Below are 20,721 nucleotides of genomic sequence, written 5' to 3' on the forward strand. Positions count from 1 at the left end.
CACACTCAAATAGGGACAAGTGGCATAAACCAGGATAGCTGGCCCCTCTCGCGAAGAGTCTGCATTCCCCGTAGAACAACCCTTGACAGTCAAAGTTTAATGATTTCTTGCCATCGCCCATTGTGACCAAACGTTAGAGAAAATGTCTCTTCAGAACTCAGGGTCCCCACGGCTGCACCGTTTGATGGTAGAGATAAGTCACTCTCCACACCTGGGTGGCAGCTCGGCTCTGGTCAGTCACTGGGGAGCCGGTATTAACCCTTTCAGTGACAGAGGCCGGCTCAGCTCGTGATCCGGCCCCTCCAGTATCCTATTCTGAAGGCAGAGAGTGGAGGGAATCTGGACGAAGGCGGGTCAAAGACGAACGGAGAGGGCCGGGGGTGACTGACGGGGCCGGGGCGAACCTCGGAGAGGCTGCGTGATTTTGCTTCTATTAAAACATAAACTGCAGCTCAGTTGGGGCTTAGACGTTTACCTGCAGCCCACACTTGCAAGAACCCTCGGCCCGAGCGGCTCCTGCACCCCGAGCACATCTGTGTGAGCACTGCGGATGTGAGGGGCCTGGGCAAATATTGTAAAAATGGGCTGGATTGGGAAAACAAAGGACTTTCGCTCCCAGGTCGGCTCCTGAAGGCTCAATCCAGAGCTTCCCTCTGCCCTTAGATTTGCTGCTGCCGATGCCGCTGGGGCCACCAGTTAGCCAAGGGTCTGGGATGGTCTCCAGTCGTCGCCAGCACACTGGCTGGGGAAGCAGGCTCTGAGTCCAAGGATGGACATCTCTGCGGCTAGCCATCTGGTTAAGGCTCATCACGCTAGTGTGGGATGCAGACAGGGAACAGACTTAGGACAGAATCAATAATCTGGCAAAGAGGAGGAAGTTCACAGCTTCACAGATGAGCTCCTTAGCATTAATTAACGTATTCATTAATTCAATAATAATTTATTAAGGGCATAGTATATGACAAGCAATGTGAAAGGCTTGGTTGGAAGACAGAGAGGGAAGGTACTATTATCAAGATGTATAAAGATATGCGGGGGCGCCTGGGTGTCGCAGTTGTTAAGCGTCTGCCTTCAGCTTAGGTCATGGTCCCAGGGTCCTGGGATCAAGCCCCATGTTGGGCTCCCTGCTCAACAGAGGTGTCGGTTTCTCCCTCTCCCACTCCCCCTGCTTGCATTCCTTCTCTTGCTATGTCTCTCTCTGTCAAATAAATTAATAAAATCTTTAAAAAAATAAAAAGATATGCCCCCTTCCTCTCTTTATGAGGCCCATACTGGAGGGAGCAAGACAACTACATAGACTATATAATTACAACAAACCTTAATAAATGCTGTTTCTGCAGATGCATAAGGAGTAATAGAGAACTATTAAGGAATATGCAATTATCTGAGGAAATCCATTAAGGCTTCACAGGGGAAACAGCATGAGGGCTGAAGTTTTGAGGTGACTGGGAATTTCTAAAGGAATGGGGAAGAAGAGAAAGTGACAGACTTTAAAATCAGACAGACCTACACTCTCACCCTAGATCTAATTGTGTGATGCTGGTTTGATTATTTAGCCCCAGTGGGCCTCTATTTCTCCATCTGCAAGATGGAAACCATCAGCCTAGCTGGCAGGATTTTATAAGAATTACAGCTCATCTTCATTAAAATAAAGTGGCAGCTTGGGGCACCTGATGTCTGCCTTCGGCTCAGGTCATCATCTCGGGATCCTAAGATCAAGCCCCACGTCGGGCTCCCTGTTCAGCGGGGAGTCTACTTCTCCCTCTCCCTCTGCCTGCCATTCCCCCTGCTTGTGCTCTCTCTCTCTCTCTCTCTCTCTGTCAAATAAACAAATAAAATCTTAAAAAAAAAAAAAGTGGTGACTTAATTACATTCACCAGCTGGATCTGTGAAGGCGGACATTTTAGATAGAAGGTACCCCATGTGTAAAAACAGACACCCGTGGCAAGAAATAGCAGGTTTTGCAGAGAAAAAGTAGTCCAGCACATTGGGAAAGTGCACCCGGAGAGGCGGGAGTACTGGATGCAGCTGGACAGTGACTAGCGTGAGGGTACCATGGGCCAGGACTGTCCCCAGGAAGGAGAGCCAGCGCCACTCAGGGTCCCCCACCATGGCTCTGCCCAAGGGCTCCCAGCCCAGTCTTCCTGGTTCTTCCTCCTCCCCTGGCCTCCTCCGCCCATCATACTCTGAAGGTCCCCGCACCGGTCCCGCAGTTCTATCCTCAGCGTTGCCATATGCCGTCCCTCCTGGCTCTTCAGCAGCTACGTCTGTTCCGAGCTATATTGAAAGTCACTGCTATCACTCCTGCTGCAGGTGCATTCTGTGCTAAGAATACCCCACAACAAAAGTCCAAACACACAAACAAAGAAATGGGAGATGGAGCTGGATGACATGGAGAACGCGTTGCCGTCTCGACTTTGCGTTCTTCAAGGGCTGGTTGGAGAGAGTAGTGTCACCAACCCCGAAGGGTTAAATGAGACAATTTCATGAAGTGCCAAGTAAATTTGTATGAGCGCATTAGCTGCTATTACTCCGACTGCTATTAGAAGCCTAAAATAGGTGACCGCTCGATACCTTTGAGCTCTTGCTATGAACGAAGAAGCAAAAACTTCCTTTACGAACACATACTCCACCTACAACTTTTCGGGCAAACATGTTCTGCAGAGAAGAAAGCACGAGCATATGGGAGCAGTGCAATTTAATCATCACCTAATTAGCCAAACTATTTAAAATAGGCCTCACCATGATGATGAAAACATTCTCACTTCTAAATGCCGGAAGCTGTGTCTTCCTGTGATTCTCTCCCTGGAAAACTGAGCGGAGGAACCCCTGGCTCAATGTGGATATTTCCTCTCCATCACATTCAGACCTCACTGATTCTAGTCATTTCCTTTCTTTGTCACTAGATGAGGCCAGGATGGCTTCTGCCATCTTTCCTCATTTTCTCGATGTTTCTGCGAGTGGTGACTGTACTCCGTATGGGCGGATATGCCTGGCAGAGCAATGACAGAAGCTAATACCTGCCGAGACTGACGACACCGCAGAGGTCGTTGAGGGCTTCGTAGTTCAATCCCCCCGTAGTCCTACAAGAAGAACACCATCAGTACCTCCACCTGCCAGGAGAAGCCAAGGCTTGGAAGGGTTAGATAACCTGCCTGAAGTCTCTCATCTGGTAGATAGTACCGCCAAGATTCACCCCCAGGCAGTCTGCTCCTAGCTTCTCCAAGAGCTAGAAAACCCAAAAGCCATAGAAATCTTGGGGCTGAGAAGAGGCAATCACTGTGAGCAAACCCAGTTCTTAACTCTTGCCCCCAGTGAACCCAAACCTTCCCTTATGGAGTCTAGAGCAACCCTGTTTTCAGATCGTCCAATAATACAATCATGGACCCCCACACACACCAGGTAAATAAATGTTTAATAAAATGTTTCTCTGAACAGCCCGTTATAAAAATCGGTTATGATAGAAAATCCAGAGAAACCTAAAACAGAGGAATAGGACACCATCTTCCAAGCTGACTCAATCAAAAAGGAAAAACACTGTAAATACGGACAATGCCTGCAAACCAAGACGAAAGCAGGAAACACTCAGCAGCCAAGTTCTAGAGAGGATTAAAGCTTTTGACAGACGACTCGACTAGTTGATTTTTAAAGACTTTTTAAACCCAGAGATGCCATTATTCAATCAGTGATGAAACTGTACAAGTTCCTAGTGTCTGTGCCTTTAGTCACATGGAAAAATTCACAGCAGCTCAGCACAGTTTTGTGCTTCCGGTGGTCTCCAGACATCCAAATTCCACTGTGCATCCCCAACCCCACGTGTTGGCTCCATGGACCCCTTCTTTCCATGCACCTTGTCTCCGTCAGTGGTCTCGCCATTTGCCAGTGACCCTGGTGCTCAGAGTCCCCCTCGGTTCGTCCTGTACCCCCGGGCTCCGCACCCAACAGGGCAGCAAGCACAAGCATCTACAACGTCTTCCCTTGCCCTCCTCTCCAACCCCACCACAGCCGTGTTGGTGCGAGGAAATCATACTTCCGTCCCTGCTGTGGACTAAAGATACAAAGATGAAAGCCACAGCCCCTCCCTTCAAAGAGCAGGCAGGATCATAACCAAAACTCGAGACTCTTCCAAGAGGCATACAGGGAGTAAAATAAATGATGCAACAGATCAATATGGATCAAGCATCTCGTTACCTCACCTGGTCACAAAGGGCTCCTAGTCCCATGCCTTCTGTAGCCCACCTATGACGCACACTGCCGCAGTAATAGTCTCCTCTTTTTGTGTCCCTTAGAAGCATCGGGGAGCAATTTGTCCAAGGGGAGGCCCACGGGAAGGGCAGGTTTCTGTGTTATGGCATACATAACCCATGGTAGAAGTGACAGGTGCTTCTAAGCACAATCAGAACGGTCTCCAGAGTAAGACAAGAAACACAGTAATGGACTCCAGGAAAACGGTGGCATTCTACAGTTGACCAAAGGACCAATATGAGACTCAAAACAATATTCATGGAGGTAGGAGGAAACCCCACTGAGAAAGAAGACAGGGAAGACAACAAGAAGTTGGAAATAGTCAGTGTCAATGAAATTTAAGCAAGGAGAGAACCAAAGACCAGCTCCTGGTTGCTTACTGGTTTTCGAAAGCTAAACCTTTCTGATGGTTGGATTAGAAATCGGGCTCCATTGGTTTTTGATGTGAATACGAGGTATAAGAGGGACAGGAAGGATCCTTGTATCCCCCTTTAACAAGGCTGGGAGTGAAGAGGAAGCATTTAAAGCATTCTGCCTTATAGTCAATTTATTCATGCCCAGTGCCCTGGTTCTAAATGATGAGAGCAGGCACCGTCTTCTTTCTCTTTATGTTCTCTCTTGTTTCTGCTCATCCCATAGTAACCAGAAGAGTGTTCAACGCATGTTTGTTTGTTTAGGACAATGGTAATTTTTCTACAATTAGTTCTAAAATATTTGAGTGTGCTTGGAAACAGAGGCTTCCACCAATGATTTCAAACATTGCTCATTGGGTTTTGTTTGTTTGTTTGTTTTGTTCTATTCTCTCTAGAGAAACAGCTAGCTGAGTAGGCAAAGATAAACTTTCAGAGATCACATTTGAGGAATCACAAATTCTACTTATAAGGGCCCCAGATGAGATTTATTTTTGTAATTTTGGCAGTCTCTGAACCTGCTGTGTAAGGCAACAGGAAAACGGGATTAACATCCCCGCCGTCACCACAGAACAATGTATAAATTTCTAGCGTGTAAAGCAAATTTCCACCAGTATGCCATGTTGGGTCAGACAGTGGAATGACTTTGCATTTCATCCCGTTGCCTGGAGGAACAGTGCCTGAAACTAATTGTTCTCTTTTAAAAAGCTGCCTTAGCAGGCAGGTACTAGGGTTCTGGTTCTTCCAAACCCGCTAGATCCTGAGCCATCCCCCTGGCCCTGCACACAAAGCCACTTCCAACGTGTAGGAGTGACCTGATGGCAAGGGTGCTTTTTACACAGAGGAGAGAAATCGTTTCCTATGAAATTCTCAAAAGCTCCCCTTCTGGTCATCTTGAGAGCAACTCTTCAGCAGTGCTCCCCAAGTTACCCCCAGAATGTTCTGGTAGTCTATTGATTTATCATCCTGGCACTGGCCTTTTTACCCAATCCAAGCGGGAGGAGAAGCACCGATTCTCCACAGCTTGAACCTTGCCAAATTCTCCCAATACCTCTTAAGCCTTTTCAAAACAGAGGGCTCACCCAGCCTGCCCAGAGCCAGAGTCCATCAACCTTATCTGCTCTGTTGAGAGCTGGCATCCCACGGCTGCTGGCCGGGCCTATGGTACCAGCAGCCCACGACACCAGGATCCTGGGCACACAGGTCCTTGGCACTGGTGAGCCGGCATCTCTCTGGGGCCTGGGGAAGCAGACAGAAAGCCCTCGTAGCACTGGCTCAGCAAGTCCCATTACTCATGGGCAGAGAGAAAGTGATGGCTCTGAAAGTAGCCACTGCACGTCCTGACGGCGAGCACAGAGAACATGTGGGTTCCACCTTCTCCGGGCTTCAGGGCTCGTCCCCGAACACCTTTGCACTCCCATCGCATGAGATCTCAGTATCTGGCCCAGGGCTGCAGCTTCTGTAGAATTTACACCAGTGCATCTCTTTTATGACACAGATATTGCCTTGGAGCCCCGAAAAACGAGTTAGCCATCCTCCAAAACCATCTCAGCACACTTGCAAGACTAATCAAGTCACACTCTTTCCTGAACCAAAGAGCCTTGAGAAGAGAAGTCTAAAGAGAGATCTGATCCATGCTTAGCCTTTTTTTTTAGGGAGTGCTTGCTTTAATTGACATATAAAAAAGTGAATCACTTGAATCCACTGTTAACCTAAAGAGGCTTGATCCTCCTTCCTCCCAGCCAAAGAGGCCATTTCTTCTCTTGTCCATCACAACAGGCACTGTGTCCAAGACATGGCCCAACTCAAATCCGGTAATTCCCTCCAAGTCTATCACAACCTTCCAAAATAAGCTTGTTTGTTTAAAATAGCCTTGTCAATAGCACTCACCAACTCACACCGAGCAAACAGTGGTTTATACCTGAAAAAAGGGAAAACTGTCAGCCTCTGGCTTATCCCGGAGGAAGGAGTGGTGAATTTCCAGGCTACCGTTTGAGTCATCTTCCTTTTAAAACATAGATTTTTAGCTTCTTTTTTGTTACAAGGATGACACGTGAGCACTAGGGAGAATTTAGAAATACTGCTAAGCAAAAACCATCATCACCATCATCATCAACATCATCCCCCCCAGCAGAGATACAACATCTAACATTTTGGTTTCTGCTCCCACAGATCACCGTCTCTCTCTTTCTCAAGGGCCTCGTCACAGTGGGACCTTAAGGCTCCCGATCCTTATTTGGGAGGCCATCACAGAAGATGAAATCTGTGTCAAGAAATAACTATGAGCACACCGGACACTTTTAGCCACTGTAGGCCCACAAGCCTCCAGGAATGTCTGGTCATGCTCCTTAGGCTCAAACCACAAGGCCTTCATTTGGTTCTCAGCCACATTTTAATCCCATGTAGTAGCTCTGGGCACTGGGCGGGAGCAGAGACCTGGGGAGCCAAGAGGGCTTACTGTAAGTCAACATGTTTGTTGATCCTGGACCAATGGCTAAGCCAGAGGCCAGCGAGCGCCTTGCAGGACAGGGAGCCTGAGAGCAGGGAGCTGGGGCTGGAACAGGCAGCACCCTCCCTTGCCCTGCTGGCATTCTTTCCACCGGCAGAGAGCACAGTGGTCAGTGTTCCCGTGCTCTGCAGGGCTCTGGGTCTGTCTCCCAGCAGGAGAGATGTTTATTTGGCATTTGACCAAAGACATTAGGGCTCCTCTCAGAATTTTGACTGGGCCCCAGGGTTTTAGCATACACTATGGAGAAAGGAGGTCAATTTAAAGAAAGTTTCGATAAAACAGCAACAGCAACAACACAGCAGCCTCTTTAAGGGGCAGAGATGGGGAGGCGATGTTTCTAGGGCAGGGACACTGACCCCATTCCCATTCTAGGAAAGGGACACTGACCCCATTGAAATAGACAAAAAGGCTCATCAAAGAATCTCACCAAACCCAGCCCGTCACAAGCATGAAAAGAGGTCCTCCGTGTCTCCGCAGCCTGGACGGGGACCAAGGGCTCCATCAGCCTCGACACAATCAGTTCTGTGAATACGGGGAAGCCTTAGGATTGCAGCAAATTCCCCTGGGCAGCCCACTTGCCTTCAATGATCTGCCAAGGTCTATCCAAGCGCTGTTTGCACCAGCGCTGGAAAATGTCAATCAGGCCAGAGTGGGGTGGGGAAGGGGGAGTGGAACTCTGCATCCCTGAGCTCTCACTGACAGCGGGGTTTTCCGCATTCGTCACCCTGGGACTCTCGGGGGTACGGTTCCCACTTCACGGATGAGAAGGCTGAGGCCCGGTTCACGTCAGGGACCTGCCAGGGTCCCGCATGAAAGAGACAGGGTCGGCACTGGACGCTCCACACGCAGGTCCCCGAACTCGTGTCTTTGACCTCCACACTGCTCTCCCGGTTCTCTTTGTCGCACTTCTCCTGCGACGCACTGATTGCCTCCTTTTTAAGAAGAATGGAGCCTTCTTAGAGGTGATGATCGTGAACGCGGAAGCTGGGCTCTTCACAGCCTCCGAGCTCACGCAGGCAGGAATCCGCAGTCGGCGTGGCGGTGATGTTTTGTATTCCCGTGCCGCTGCTTAATTAAGGGAGCACACTGCACCGTGATTACTTTAATACATTTAACATTTAATAATAATCCAACACTTAGCCAGTGTTCCAGAAGATAGACGCATCCGGAGAACCAAGATCGAAAAGGCAGCGAGGCCTGGGTAGGGCAGGAGGGCTCCTGTGCCAGGAACGCGGGGCCCCTTCAAGCAAAAGCGCAGCCCTTCCCGGGGCAGGGAGCGGGCCGCCGGGCACCCCGGGGGGAGCCCTGTTCGCAGGACACAGATTCCGCCTGCGCTTTTCCAAGGGTGGGACCCCTGGCCTGGGGCCATCTGTGCTCTGGGCCGGACCCCAGCGGGTCTGCCCGTGACAGCTGAGCGGGGCTCGGATCGCAGCCGTCGGCTGGCTGGAACAAAGCAGCTGCCCCGGCTCCTTTGCTCCCCGGCCTGCTCTCCGCTGGCCAGTGGGACATTACGGTCTTTGTTATTCGCACAGCAGTTGGAATCTCTGTCCATTTAAGGAAGGAAGCCGCGGGGTAACCCAGCCCTGGCTGTGCCACGGACAAGTGACTCACTCGTTTCTGCCATGTGAACTGTGGATGAACCCGGGCCGCGGTGGGGCCGCGGTGGCCCCGGCCCTTCCTCAGCCGTGGTCTACAGCCTGCACCTGATTAACCTAATGGGTTCCTGAGGAATATGCGCGCTCTATATATTAAGTCAGAGTAAGCCCGGGGCACCATCAGCCGTGCTTTTTGTTTGTTTGGATAACATTGGGAAGTATGAAGGGAAAAGTGCAGGTTTAGGAAAAAGAGCGAGAGCTCAGCCCCATTGGTTGGCCCCAAAGGGAATCCACGCCAGCACCTTCCCGGGGGGAGCACACTGCACCGTGGGAGGGCTGTCATCCCGTGGGCCTCCTGGCCCGGGAAAGGCTGAGGCCTCGCACGGAGTGGAACACAGTCCTTGCAGGGGGCGAGCGCTGGATTCCGTCCCTGCTCCACTGCCACCCAGCCGCGGCCGCTGGGCAGCCGACCCATGCCTTCCCCCAGCCTCCTCCCCCGGGGACTGGCCAGTCCCTGCTTCAGAGAGTTGGCGTGCGGATAATACAAGCAAAGGGTTTAGCCCAGGGCCAGGGTGCACGGCAGACATGGATAAAGGTAGGTGTATCCATACACATGCACGTATGTATACGTACGTGGGTGTGTACGTCTGCGTGTGTAGATGTTTAATGTACAGATCAGACTGTTTAGAGATACACAAACCTGTGTAATGTACATATCTGCCCATATGGACGTGGACCCGGACACGGACAACGTATACGTCGGCCCATACGGATGTGGACCTGGACCCGTGCAATGTACACATTGGCCCGCATAGACAGAGCTAGGTACACACACACACACATAAAGTATGGGTTGGCAGATGCAGGTGTGTATATGCTGATTTGGGCCATGAGGTAGCAGGGAGCCTAGGCAGGGCTGGCAGAGGGAATGATATGAAGGGGGAGCTGCTGTTGGCAGGGGAGGGGGTGACCCCAAAGCCCGCACCTCCCTGGGGCATGAGTAGAGCCCCTCATCACAGCTGCAGTGGTAGGAAGCCGTTTATCAGGAGGCCCCTTATCGGAGAAGCGGAGTCCTTTTATGTTGTTTTTGCTGTTTCTAAAAACAGCAAGCAGAGGCCAGAACCGTTGCCAAGAGCATTCAGGGGAGACTCCTTTGGGAACCAGCAGCGAATGTGTCGTAAGTGACCTCCTCTGGCTGGAGGGAAGAAGAAAGCCTCAGAGGAAGGCAGTGCGGTAACTGAGGGAGGAGGTGGCCGAGCGGGCCCAGGGACCCCTTGTGGGCTGAGGACAGGTGCCCACCCACCTGAGCCTTGCCACCTCTGACCCTGGAGTTCTGTTTCCAGGCCCTCAGGAGCAAAGCAACTTGGGTCGAGGCCAGCCAAGCAAGGAGGACAAAGTTGTCCCCAGCAAATCATTCTGTCCCCCCGAGCCACCAGGAGCCTCGCCCCACAACCCAGCACGTGACGTGGTCCCCAGCACAGCTCTCCTTGTCCATCAATTTCCACTTTTCTCCTGCCCGCATCTCCGCCTCCCATCCGGAGAGGAGGCTCCAGAAGCACAGTCTGGGAAGGAGAGACACGTGGAGCTCTGCAGGAAACGCCACTCCCGCTTCAGAAGGGACTTCAGACCCCTCAGCTCCGGTGAAACTCGGGGCCTCATTTGAGCTGAGGACAAGCAGACCCGCTCAGTGAAGATGCAGGGAGGTCCTGTGTGGGGGAGGCACGGGGTTTGGAAAGGAACCTCACGTTGCCCGCATATTGCTCCTTTGGGGATTTGCACACCAAAGGGACTTTGGCAAGTTGGCTCCTGTGTTTTTCACTCCCACTGGAGCAACATTAAAACACATACAACCGGGGCGCCTGGGGTGGGGAGGTTCAGTGGGGTGGGAGTCCGATTCTTAGATTTGGCCCCGGTCCTGATCTCAGAGTCATAGGATCGAGCCCCTGTGTCAGGCTCTGTGCTCAGAGCAACGTCTTCCTAAGTCTCCGTCTCCCTCTTACTTGTGCTCTCTCTCTCTCCTAAACACACACACACACACACACAAAACTTGCATCTATGGACTGAATTGTGCCTCCCCACAATTCATATTTTGAAGTCCCCAAAATGATGGTTTGGAATGAGGGGTCTTTGAGGGGTGACTCGGTTTCCACAGAGTCGTTATGGTTGGGGCCCTCATGATGGGATCCATGTCTTTCTTTCTTTCTTTTTTTTTTTTTTTTTTTAAGATTTTAATATTTTATTTATTTATTTATTTGACAGAGAGAGAAAGAAGGATCACAAGTAGGCAGAGCAGCAGGCGGGGTGGGGGGGCGAGGGGAGCAGGCTCCCTGCTGAGCAGAGTGCCCAATGTGGGGCTCGATCCCAGGACCCTGAGATCATGACCTGAGCCAAAGGCAGAGGCTTAACACACTGAGCCACCCAGGTGCCCCTGGGATACGTGTCTTTCTAAGAGGAGACCCCAGGGAATCTGGTTCTCTCTCTCTCCCCGCCCTGTGAGGACACCGTGAGAAAGCGGCCATCCCTAAGCCCGGAAGTGGCTCTCACCAGGACTCCACCACGTTCCGGGTTGGACTGTGGACTTGCAGCTTCCGGAACTGTGAGAAAGCACACTTGTGCTGTGGCAGCCGCCCCGTCTGTGACATTCTGCTATGCCTGCCCCAGCTGACTGGGACCGGGACATCTCAGGCCTGTCACACTAACAGCAGGCAAGGTCATCACTCCCTCCTGGAAGAGGGACACCCCGGGGCCCAGGGGCCATGACACCTGTGGGCCAAAGGACCCTGTGATCACAGGAGAAACGCTGAGCTTTTCCAAAAGCAGGGTGGTTTTACTCGGCTTTTTAAATGTGAAGGATTCCAAAACGATGTTGGGTTTACACGTGGGATGGATATTGGTAGAAAGAATGTACGATCATACATGTTCTTACATAACGTAGAAGCGACTGCCGTGTACTTTTTGGAGCACGTGGGCAGGTACAGGTGGGAGAGAAGTGTGGGGAGCAGCTCAGAATGTCACAGCACCCCGGAACGGGAGAGGCCAGGCACGCTGAGCCCTGGATACATTCACACGCACCCTCCTTCCCATCTAGCTAACAGACATTTCCCAGCGAAGACGTTAATCTCCTTCTGGTCAATAGTTCTCAGCCAACTAATCAAAATAAAACACATCACTCATCCCAAGGGGGGCGGGAATCAGAACTCTGTGTGGTGATGAAGGTTAACTAGACTTCTTGTGGCGATCGTTTCGGAAGCTACGCAGATACCAGATCATTATGCTCTACACCTGCCCCCGAAGTAATGGTGTCTATCAATTACACACACGTACGTGCACGCACGCACACGCAGGCGTGCACACTCTCACGCTTATATACCTAAATCAAAGCCTTCCATGGGTTTTTCCACATCCATGGGCTTTTATTCCCCCGCCTCCTTGCTTTTTAATCACAAAGTCTGGCATAACAGGGGAGGGTTAGGACTCCGCCCTCGGCTCTTTTGGGTCCCTTTGTCAGGGCCGCGACACTGAAATCCCTCCTGAGCCCCTCCCTGCCCACGGGCGGCCCTGACCTGGCCCCTGCAGGAGAAACACTTGGCAGGGCTGAGTGGGGAGGCTCCAGAGTGGCTGGAATGAACCAAGGCACCCATCTCAGGAGACCGTGCGGCTATTGATTCTACCTGCCAGGCGTCTGCAGGGAGAGCGACCGCCTTCCCCCGGAGCTGCACAAAGTGCTAAGTGTGAGAGGTGCCTATCGGGCACACCCATCTGCCCGGGGACTACAGTGCACGCCTTTGTGAGCTGCGGCCGAGTGCGGCCCGGCGGGGGAGGAGCCGAGAGACCCAGTCCAGTCTTGCCAGCCTCGGGCTGGGGGGAAGGAGGCACCATGATAGGCGCTGTCTCTCTGCCCCACGTTGGGCGATTGGCTGTGTCGAGATTCCTTGTCAATTAAAGAGAGACCAGAGGGAGGACGTGAGAAGCCGCATCGCTACAGAAGACACAGGACGCGGTCTCACCTGCATCAGTGTACTTGTCGGGGAGAGAAGGATGATCCCATCAAAAAAGGAGTAAGAAGAAGCTCTTGTTTCTTAACTTGTGCTTCTCCCATTGTCAAGGGCTTCTGCAGGATCACGGGTGTTCCCCGGGGAAAACTGACATTCTGAAGGAACTCCATTTCACTTAGCGCCTAGAGTCAAGAACTCCCGACTAGTCCAGCTTTGAGGAAGAGAGCCTGAGGTCCCATCTCCCATTTGGAGATTATCATACCCTGGGCTCCCCAGACGGACCTGGTGCCCATCCTGTCGTCTGGGCTGTGATGAGCAGGAACAAGTCAGGAGGTGGCGGCGCGGTGGGGGTGGGGGGAATGGAAGATGGCAGAATTAAAGGACATCAAATGTTCAGTCCCTAGGTATTGCCTTAGGGCGCTCCCGCAAGAGAGTGGCCGCTGCTAGGACACCTGGGCCATCCCGACCTATTTCTTTTGCAGAGTCTGTCCTTGACCCCATGGCCACAGCCCCCTGCCTAGGCTGGCTCCGGCCTATCTCCCCAGAGCTGGGACTCATTATCTCCACGATCACTTACCCTGGTCTGCCTTGCCTGGGGTACTATGCGCTTTATTAGCCCCTCTAAATGTATGAACTCCTGGAAAGCAGGAACTATATATCTTACTCATTCGGGGTCCCCTAAAGCTGGGAGCTCAGTGCCTCGTATGTGGCTGACATTCGAAACATGCATTCAGCTGGAAAGGAATGGGCATAGAGTCTCCCAGCCACTGTCCTGCCATCTTGCACAAAACCACCGCACAATGAGGTAAGACAGGACACCGAGGGAAGAGCCGACGCAGGGCTCCAGACGGAAATGAGGCCGTGGGCCTTGTCCTGACTTCCAGCACTGGCGCTACAGCTCCTCGGAAGGGATGAAGGGGGCAGGCCCGGTGCTGGGGAGCCAGGCTTGGCCTAAGGACTAGGAGGTGGAAGGGGGGAGAGAGGAGAGGGGGCCACTCCAGGGTAGAGGCGCATCTCTCCCTGGAGATGGGGACAGGACCGGCCCTGAGGGACAGCATCCCCTCCAGAAAAGGTCATTCTGCTGTTCCCCAGACTGGGAGCAGGAGCCCACCAGGCTCCTCAGGTCTTGAGCTCCTTGTGCTTTAACAAGGAAGGAAAGAGGCTCTACAGGGAGTGACTCCGGGAAGCCTCGCTCCCGCTGAAACCTGCTGGTTCTGGGGGTTTCCTGCCCCAGAGACAGGGAGGAGTCCAATGGGCCATACTGCTCACCCAGGGGCTCCCCGTCCATGAGGCTCGGTGGAGAGGACCCCGGGTTTGTGCAGACCCCTGTGGTGAGGGGGGGGGGCACGGGAAAACACCTGCCTCCCTTCCCTCTCCTCTCCCTGCGCTGTGGAAGGTTCCTGACTGGAGGCCACGGGAGAGGGACCACGTGGGGTAGGAAGGCTCTTTGCACTCCCAGGTGGCCCCTCTCCCAGGTGAGGAAGGCAGCCCTCCCCCAGAGGGTCCTATTTCTTCTCAGACCCTGTGAAAGGGGAAGCGTTTAAAGAGAAGGAAAAGCAGGGACGCATTTTTTGAGTGTCACTGTTGGAAATCAGTCCTTGCGGCTCTAACGGTAATTCTACGGTAGGCTTGTCCCCCACCCCCCGCCACCACCCCACCCCCCCACCCCCCCCCCCCCCGCACACCAGCCCCCACCAGCCACCCACACACACTGTCACTGTACTGCAAAGCAAAGGGTCTTCCTCAGCCTCATCGAGAGCCTGAACTTCCTGGGACCGCGGAGGCCCTAAAATCTCGTTAGAACTTGATGCTGCAGGGGATGCGATGATTTTCACGGACTCCCTTAAAAATCTAAACCTTGCCGCTGGGGCTCACGTGGAAGGAGCCCTTCTGTGGGAGGGGCTGGTCCGGTTTTTAGACCCCAGATAAGTAACCCTGGCACACCCGCCGGTCGGTGAGGGAGGAGAGCTCAGGACACGGCGGAATACGGACCCAGCTTGTCAGGAGAGAGGAAACGACATCCCAGCGTCTCCATTCCCTGCTAGTGTCCCACTGTCTGTCCCCCAAAGAACCTCTTGCTGAACAGGGAGGTGGTGGCCGGAGGTTATGTGGCCCTCGGTCCAGTTAAACTAATTTGCGCAAGAGGACAGACGGCGTGGAGCACAGGGACGGTGAGAGGGCAGCAAGGCTCACCTGCTGCCCGGGAGGCAGCACCTCCATTGCCCCCTGCACCCCAGCAGGCTCCCAGAGCCAGCCTCCCTGTCCCCCGCCACCACCACCATCTCCCAGCACAAGCGGATCTCCCTGACCGTGGCTGGGGAGACACCGCCTTGTCCTGGCTTCCACGAAGTAATAAACTCCAGCAACAGAGATGGTTTCCCTTCTCCAAGCGCCACTACTGGATCCTTCTCACTGCGCCCCCAGACACCTGCTGCGGCTCAGGCTGCTGGGACCGCTCGGGGCAGGGGGCGGATGGCAAGCGTGTATGGATTCGAGGGTCGCAGAGGTTTTCAGAGAAAACACGTGACATCCGTGAAGATGAAGTGGGATCCAGGCACTGAGTGGGAGTCCGAAATCAGCAACCCACACCCAAAATGCAGAAAGCCCACAGCCCAAGCTTCTGAGTTTCCCAGGACAGCCCCGATCTCAAGTGCTCTGTCCCCGTCAGTCGCGAAACCAGCGCAGGCTTCTGGTATTGAGGGGCGCTTCAAGGGCATCTCTAAGCTGGCCCCCGGCTTCTGGGAGCCACACAAAACCCTTCCTCGGACAGTGTCCGTTCTAATTTGGGAACTGTGGCCCCATCACCAAGGGCAGTAAGAAGGAACTTTGATCTGCGGAGACCAAGCAAGTCCCTAAGAGGGAAAGGGAAATGGGAGAGCTTGACCCAAGGGGTTACAGTCAAGGGGATCCCCCACGTGAGGCCAACCCTGGGCCACAACAGCCGAGAACACGCCCCCGAGGCCACGTGGATGCGGAGTGGGCGGGGCGAAGACGCTGGGGGGCTGGGCGGTGAGCGGGAAACAGGGGGACGCAGACACCTAGCCCAAGGGGCGCCCCTGATGTTGTCACCTCAGCGAGGTGGGGTTCTAGAAAGCATAGTGTTCTACCAGATGCGAGCAGGTGGGCCCTGGGGGGGCGGGGAAGGAGTGCCGGATGTCCCCCGCTTCTCTGTCTCCCTCTGTTCCCTGGAGCGCTGACCTCTAGGAACCGTAGGGTGGACTCCTGGGCTCGTCCGCTTTGGGTTGGGTTCAGGGGGTGTGAGGACTGACAGGAGGCTGGAAGGGGGGAGGAGAAAGGCCGGTACGAAGTTCCTCGGCTCCTCCCCATGGCGACCAGTCCCTCTCCGGGAGGTCTCAGCTCCTCTAGGGGGGTCTCCCCGCGCCCATCCCTGTCCCCACGCTCTTACCCCATCCCGTTTCCTCGTTGCTAGGCCCTGGGTGCTCCATCATCCCCTCGTTGGTTTCCTTAATCTGTTCACACTTTTGCTAATAGTCCCCGCAATTACTCCTTTGAATGAGCCATCTGTTTCCTGCCAGGATCCCAGTCAAGTAAATTTGGGGGAAATGCTTGAAAATTTGCAATGCTTATTAGCATCTTAAGGCTCCAAAAAGTCCTGCTGTAAAGAAACTCTTTAATTTTGTTTTAGCTACAGAATACCCCTCCCCCACAGGGAATCCCTCTTAATCCTCACAGAGGGTCAGAAATGGTCACGGGAGGAAGGAAACTTTAAGAAAATTCGTTTGACCCGTTGGAAGGGTAGATTCGGAAGAACGGAAATGGGGTGACCTGGAAGGGGCACGCGTCACAGTCTCAGCAGGAAGGTGTGATTTAAGTCATGAGCGTGGGAAGAAGAGAACATGAAAAAATGAGGTGTTTCCAGGGTCCCTGACCTCCAGTCCCCTGGGGCTGGGCAGCCACTGTCCCCTCCGGTGAGAACGGCTCCTCTGTGAACGGTGAGCTCCCTGGTTCAGCAGCCTCGTTCTCTTTGAGGGATCTCCTCAGGGACACTTGGAGAACACGATCTGCCACCCCCCAAAACTGACAGGACTCAGGAGGATGAAATCTGGTCCTTGAACCCACGCAAAGGATGGAGGCTGGACCGTGGCTCACAAGGGCCCGCACCCATTTCTGTCACCCTGTGTTCACGTCACTGCCGAATACGTTCACCCTGGTCGAACCTTTCCCCAGAATTCCAGAGAGGGAGCTGAGAACCCAGGCCTGAAGGATGGTGGGATCCGTTCTCCATCCTTGGCAATGAGGAAAGCGAGCAGGAAGTCTGCTCAGCGCGCCCAGAGTCAGAGAGATGCCTTCTCCCCGCGACGAAGAGTCCTGGGTCAGGGTCAACCTGGCAAGTCCTCTCTACGTCGCTTGGACCCGGTGGGTGACAGCCTTCCTGGGGCAGAGAACGTGGTTTCTCAAGACATCTGGTGACTGTCTCCCAGCACCCAGGGACATCCACGGGGAGGAGTGGGGAGCGGATACCTTGTAGCTAGAGTGGGCCCAGAACAAAGAGTCAAAATGATAGGCTTGGGATCAATTTTGATTGAGCCAAAGGAAATTCCTGGTATCTGTGGCAACTCTCAGAGAGACTGAATACTATGAAAATAATACTGATAATAATGCAGATCTGTCTATCACCGGCAATCGAAGATAAATCTATTCTGCCTCTATTTCCAGAGACAGCAGACCCTCTTAACTTTCCCAGGCAGAAAGAAATCTCCAGAGACCTCCAGAATGGCTGAAAGGAACAAGTCAGGAAACGACAGATGCTGGCGAGGGTGCGGACAAAGGGGAACCCTCCTCCACTGCTGGCGCGAAGGCAAGCTGGTGCAGTCCCTGTGGAACACAGCACGGAGGATCCTCAAAAAGTTGAAAATAGAGCTATCCTATAACCCGGCAATCACACTACTGGGTACTCACCCCAATGATACAAATGTAGTGATTCAAAGGGGCACGTGAACCCCCATGTTCATAGCAACAATGTCCACAATAGCCAAACTGTGGAAAGAGCCCAGATGTCCATTGACAGATGAATGGATAAAGAAGAAAAGAAGCTGTGGTGTACATATATAGAGATATATACACATATATATATGACTTAAAATATGAAATATATATATATATAATGGACTATTATTCAGCCTTCAAAAAGGATGAAATCTTCCCATTTTCAGTGATGTGGCTGGAACCTGAGGGTATTATGCTGAGTGAAATAAGGCGGTCAGAGAAAGAAAAATACCATATGATTCCACTACCATGTGGAATTTAACAAACCAAACACAGGAACAGAGGGAAAAGGAAGGAAAAATACAGTAAGATGAAAACAGATGGTTTCTTGAACTTGAGCTGAGCCCAGAGTATACAGTCACCTGTGTTAGATCCCCGGCCACGAACCCTTCCTGTCTTAAGACATGAGAACCCCATCCCATCCTCACCCCCATCTGCGAAGTCACCAAGAGCCAAGTAGCGCCCAGAGTTACGGGGAAATGGTAGGCAACAGTGATGGAAGTGCTGGGACAGACGACCCAGTGTGACACTTACGGGAAGTTCACGTGTCCTCCGAGGGAAGTCCCATTTGTAGATGTGGACACTGAGGCTTCTAGGATAGAAATATCGCTAGCCAGGAAGGAGAGACAGGTGCCAAAATGAAGGCTGTGCCTAAAAGCCAAAACAGCCCCTCAGAGGCGTGGGAAACAAAACAATTCAACCAGTCGTTTTGTATCTTGTGGGCGCAACCAGCCGGGGCGGGGGGTAGACTTTAGTTTTACATGGGGCAGCCCTGGTCAGCGAAGCTCACCACAGGGTCCAGCCCCAGAAGCCTCACCTTCTCCTGGTCCCGAGGACTGGCGGCTTGGAAATCAGGACTCCGCAAACCCAGCCTCTTGCTGTGAAGGAATGGCTTTGGTCTCTCCGGGTCCTTGTGGTGCCTGAGTGTTGGGGGACCACATGTGTCTGCCCGTGGGGGCCAGACCTGGCCTCATGTCCCCTGAGGAAGACAGGACTGGAAGCCACTGCTCCTTTCTGAGATTCTGCAGGAAACAGCCCACTGTTTATTTTACGTAGCCCACAGGACCCCAAGAACCTCATTAATAGGAAATGGGGCGAAGTATCTTGGGTCCGTCTTGCTAGCTCCTACCTTGGAAAGAACCAAAATCAATAGTGATCTATCACTGACCTGCCCAAGGGAACTCTGGGGGGCGTTTCAGAATCAGGCAGGAAAGGACTCTCTGTCACTTCTCTTGGGTGACGGTGATGAGGGCGCTTTGTTCTACCCCGTCAGAAATCAGTTTGGGTGGCGGAGAAGGGACAGGCTGGGAGGCCTGGAGTTGTCCTCCCCACACACTTCTCCCTTCTCTGTGTTTTGTCACAGCCCCAAAGGGGCTTTGCAGCCTGTGACACAGAGAGATCCCACCTGGATTGAGTCACGGGCTTGTGGGAGCTGGTCGGTCTGTTTTCGAGAGCAAAGCAAAAAAGCGGAGGAAAACACGGAGATCGTGTCTCATGAACAGAATCAGAGGAAGGGCAGGAGGAAGGAGAATGGAGATGGGCGGTCTGTGTCTTGCCGAGGATTAAATGCTCTGTTTATGTTTTCAACAAGTGATTTTCCATCCCGGGGTGGAGTGCTGTGTGAGGGTCACTGAGACAATCCGGCGGGCACCGGGAAAAACACAGACCCAAACAGAAGCAGGGTCATTGCGTGGGCCACTGGCTGGCCACGGCCAAGAGCGAACGGAGTCTGTCCGTGTGCGCTTTTCCTTCCTTCCCGTGTTGCGTTTGCTTCTCCACAGTGTTAGGAGCCCTCCGTGGGGGAGACTCTGTCAATCCGGCTTCCCATTTTGTCTCCTGAGAGCCGGGCCTGGGACACAGTAGGGGCTCGGTGCCTACCAGTTGGATGAAAAAAAAGGGACACAGGGCCCCACCCCGTGCCATATTCCTGCACACAGATGTGTGTGTACGGTTGTTTAGTGACGCTGAACCACACGAAGAGAGCAGAGGAAGAGGCGGCGTCCCACGGACCAGCATCGGTACCCCCACTCTGCCATCTACCAACTGCGCGATGCTGGGAGAACTTCACAGTCTCTGTGCCTCAGTTTTCTCATCCGTAAAGTGGGGAGAGAAGTCACATGAGCCTCAGCAGTGTGCAGATTATAAGAGCTTGGCACAGCCTCTGGTTCCTACTTTCTCCCCTCGCCAGAAGGAAAAAGAAGCTGGACGTGGACAGTGACTGTAGAGGGGTAGTTGAGAGGGGGGAATCCCTTCTGGGAGAGACCCAGAGCTTAGGACGCACGGGGCGGGGCGAGCATGATGCCCAGTGGAGGGACAGCCTGGGGACCGGCACTCCCAGCTGCCCAGCCTAGCTCAAGGGGGAACAAACTCCTTGAAAGAGAAGGGGCTGGGGTGGTATTTTTTTTTTTTTTAATAGGCATGAGAGGGACATAGAACAGAGGACGCTCACTGCAATCTCCAAAAAGCACACCCCGAGAGACAGCCATGACCCCCATGTTCTTTTTTTTTTTTTTTTTTTTTTTTTTTTTTTTTTTTTTTTTTATTTATTTATTTGACAGAGAGATCACAAGTAGGCAGAGAGGCAGGCAGAGAGAGAGAGAGGAGGAAGCAGGCTCCCTGCTGAGCAGAGAGCCCGATGCGGGACTCGATCCCAGGACCCTGAGATCATGACCTGAGCCGAAGGCAGTGGCTTAACCCACTGAGCCACCCAGGCGCCCTGACCCCCATGTTCTAAGCATGGAGCCTGCATGGTGCCTGTCCCAGACTCCTGGGGCTCTCCTCTTCCTGCAACAGTGTCCTAACCAGGACAGTCCTGTCTCCCAGCCTCAGGAGAGATGGGCAGGGCGGATGGAGCTGTGAACAGAGAGGGGAAGTAGGAGGAGAAGACAAGGCAGAGGCACGAAGCTGGAAGCAGGTGGCCAAGAGGGTAGGAGAGCTAAGGTGAAGTTTGGGAGAGAATG

This window comes from Mustela lutreola, chromosome 14 (genome assembly GCF_030435805.1).
Source record: "Mustela lutreola isolate mMusLut2 chromosome 14, mMusLut2.pri, whole genome shotgun sequence".
NCBI lineage: Eukaryota > Metazoa > Chordata > Mammalia > Carnivora > Mustelidae > Mustela > Mustela lutreola.